This window comes from Euphorbia lathyris, chromosome 2 (genome assembly GCF_963576675.1).
Source record: "Euphorbia lathyris chromosome 2, ddEupLath1.1, whole genome shotgun sequence".
In the NCBI taxonomy this organism is placed as follows: domain Eukaryota; kingdom Viridiplantae; phylum Streptophyta; class Magnoliopsida; order Malpighiales; family Euphorbiaceae; genus Euphorbia; species Euphorbia lathyris.
The window spans coordinates 127,397,188-127,401,118 of record NC_088911.1 but is presented as its reverse complement, the minus strand read 5'-3'; the positions used below and the strand labels follow the sequence as shown (position 1 = coordinate 127,401,118).

The following is a 3,931-nucleotide window of genomic DNA, read 5'->3' as shown; positions in this document are numbered from 1 at the left end:
AAAAAAAGAAGGAAGAAGAAGAGGGATGAAGAAGAAGAAGAAGAATGAAGGAGGGGAGAAGAAGGAAGAAGAAGAAGAAAGAAGAAGAAGAAGAAGGAAGAGGAGAGAAGAAGAAAGAAGAAGAAGAAGAAGAAGGAAAAGGAGAGAAGAAGAAGAAAGAAGAAGAAGAAGAAGAAGAAGAAGAAGAAGAAGAAGGAAGAGGAGAGAAGAAGAAGAAGGAGGAGGAGGAGGAGAAGAAGAAGAAGAAGAGGGAGAAGGAAGAAGAAGGAGGAGAGAGAAGAGGGAAAAAAATAAAAAAAATTCTATTTTTCCGTTTTACCCATGTGCCACGTCAGCACTTTAACAGTGTTAAGCCAATTTCCGTTTTTCGGGTAACGGCGCAAACCACAGTCCTTTTTTTTTGTAATAACAAACCACAAGGGTTTTTTTGGAACAACATCAAACCACAAGGGTTTTTTTTGGAATTTACCCTTTTTTTTAAGTTACTAACATATTTATTTTTCAAATTTTGTTTCGAAGGTAGTTTCGGTTCGTGCAAAATTTCAAGTTCATGCGCAGTTCTCGAAGTTCGGGCACGCCACCAGACCCTATTGACCCAGAAATTGAAAGGACTCTTAAAAAGAACAAGAAAGACAAGAAAAACAAAAACAAAAACAAAAGCAAGACTCCAATAAAAACTAGAGTTACTAAGCCAAAAATTATGGCTACACTCATGGATTACGCTAGGCCAGGAGTGGCCGGTGTAACAAACAACATAGTTAGACCCCAAATAAATGCAAACCAATTTGAAATTAAGCCAGCATTGCTTAATATGTTACAAAATAATGTAACATTTTACGGGTTACCTAACGAAAATCCTAACACCCATTTGACAAATTTCTTAGAAATTTGTGACACTTTTAAGGTTACAGATGTGACTGCGGAAGCAATCAAACTTCGCATTTTTCCTTTTACTTTGAAGGATCGAGCCAAAGAATGGTTAACTTCTATGCCAGCCGCAACATTTGAAACTTGGGAGCAATTAGCCCAAGCATTTTTATCAAAATATTTTCCTTTAGAAAAAACCGCAAGAGTTATAAAAGAGTTAACATCTTTTTCTCAAAATGATAATGAAACTCTTTATGAGACTTGGGAACGTTTTAAAGAACTTCAACGTTTATGCCCACACCACCAATTGCCCGCTGAACTTTTAATGCAAACATTTTATAATGGATTAAATCCTACAATTAGAGGTTCATTGGATGCTATGTCTGGAGGGTTATTCATGAAGAAAACATCGGCCCAAGCAAGAGAACTTTTGGAGGAAATGGCAATCAACAGCAGTATGTGGCCCGCGGAACGTGGACACGTACCAGTGGCGAAACCATCATCCTCAACTACGTCATCAGTTAAAGGTATAGTGAATCTTGATCCAGTTGCGATGTTGCAAGCCCAATTTTCTGCCTTATCGCATAAAATTGATAGGTTTATGGCACCGTGTGATCCTAATGGTAAGTCAATCCAAACAGATGTAGATTATGAAGGGATGAGCGAAATTGAACAGGTAAATTTTGTCCAAGGGCAAAACCAAACTAATAACCCTTATTCCAATACATATAATCCTGGATGGAGAAATCATCCTAACTTTAATTGGAGAGATAATGATAATAATGCTAATCAAAATCGTACCACCAATTATCAAAATCAATCAAGAGATACGATTAGCACTTTATCTTCTAAAATCGACAAATTTATCGATGCTATGAGCGGAAAAATAAGTAATCACGACGATGGTTTTAAACGGATCGAGAATAAATTCGATCAGCTTATTAAAAACCAATCATCTAGCATCCATAATTTGGAGGTTCAAATTGGACAACTCGCTAAATCAATTCCATCCCGCAAAGAGGGAAGTCTTCCCAGCCACACGGAAGAAAATCCGAAAGAGCATGTAAAGGCTATCACTCTTCGTTCAGGAAAAAATTACTTAGGTCCGAAAATGCCCAGAAATTCAACTTTACCAGGAACTGATTTACCAAAATCCAAAGAAGATATATTAAACCAAAAAGATACACCAATTGACTCAAGTACAAAAACTTTTGTACCCAAACCACCTTTTCCACACAAAGTCCGAAATAAGAACTATGACAAACAACTTTTAACATTTTTAGACAAACTTAAAAATTTGCATATTAATTTGACGTTTATGGATGCGATTACGCAAATTCCCAATTATGGTAAATTCCTAAAAGATTTAATTTCAAAGAAAATCAGTTGGGAAGGAATTTCATCCATTTCGCTAACTGAAGATTGTAGTTCAATTATGTCAAGTAATTTGCCTACTAAACTCAAAGATCCCGGATGTTTTACTATTCCGTGTAAGTTGGGAGATATTGAATTCCCAAGTTGTCTTTGTGATTTAGGAGCTAGCATAAACTTGATGCCATTATCAATTTTTAATAAGTTAGGCTTAGAAAAAGATATCAAACATACCAATATGGTTTTGCAATTAGCAGATCAAACCACTAAAAGACCATATGGTATTATCGAGGATGTTTTAGTTAAAGTTGATAAATTTATTTTTCCTACCGATTTCGTTATATTAGATTTTGCTTATGACGTTAATTGTCCGCTAATCTTTGGTAGACCGTTTATGAACACGGGACGTGCTCTAGTTGATGTGTCGGAAGGGAAAGTAGTTTTAAGAATATGAGACGATAAGATTGAGTTTGACATGAACCAAGCAATGAAATATCCTATGAAGGATTTCGCTTGTATGAAACTTGATTTACTTGAAGAATGTGTAAATGACGTTGTTCAAAAAGAAGAAATAATAGAACCTATAATGAGTGAAGAATTAGAAGATAAGGACCCAGAGCCTTTGATTCGAGAAGATGGACCAGTTCCGCCTTCAATTATAGTTCCACCTAAATTAGAACTTAAAGAATACCAAACCATTTGAGGTATGCTTTCTTAGGCGAAGGCGATTCTCTACCTATAACTATCTCTAACAAACTAACACATGTTCAAGAAGAAAAATTAAAGGATGTTGTTAGAAATAGAATAGGAAGTATGGGATGGCAAATTTCGGACTTAAAAGGAATTAATCCTAGTATTGTAATGCACATAATTCACTTAGAAGAAGATAAGCCACCTAAAGCGGATATGCAAAGACGCCTCAATCCGAATATAAAAGAAGTAGTCAAAAATGAGATTACTAAACTTCTAGACAATGGAATCATTTATCTTATTTCGGATAGTGAATGGGTTAGTCCAATCCATTGTGTACCCAAAAAGGGAGGTATCACTATTGTAAGGAATGACGAAGGTGAATTAATACCTACACGAACCACCACCGGTTGGAGGGTTTGTATAGATTATAGGAACCTTAATAAAGCAACTAGGAAAGATCATTTTCCTCTTCCTTTCATTGATCAAATGATCGAAAGGATAGCTGGTCATGCTTTTTATTGTTTTCTAGACGGTTACTCCGGATTCCTTCAAATATATATTTACCCGGATGACCAAGACAAAACAACCTTCACATATCCTTATGGAACATTTGCATATAGGATAATGCCCTTTGGTCTATGTAACGCACCAGCAACATTTCAACGTTGTATGACTGCAATTTTTAATGATTTCATTGAAGATATCATGGAAGTTTTTATGGATGATTTTTCCGTTTATGGAGATTCTTTTGATTCATGCCTACAAAATTTGGATAAAGTTTTGTCTAGGTGTGAAGAAACAAATTTAGTATTAAACTGGGAAAAATGTCATTTCATGGTTGACGAGGGAATTGTTTTAGGTCATAAAATATCTGAAAAAGGATTAGAAGTGGATAGAGCAAAAACTTCAGTAATAGAAAAATTACCCCCTCCAACTACTGTTAAGGGAGTAAGATATGCAGGTTTTTACAGAAGATTTATTAAAAATTTCTATGTAATTT

General features: G+C 35.3%; 1 non-coding gene across 1 annotated transcript; it reads right to left on the bottom strand.

Annotated features, from left to right (window-relative positions):
• Positions 1-1,069: 1,069 nt before the first annotated feature.
• Positions 1,070-1,176, bottom strand: LOC136221131 (small nucleolar RNA R71). Its single transcript, XR_010684918.1, has one exon. It is a non-coding gene; the product is annotated as a small nucleolar RNA R71 (small nucleolar RNA).
• Positions 1,177-3,931: the final 2,755 nt, after the last annotated feature.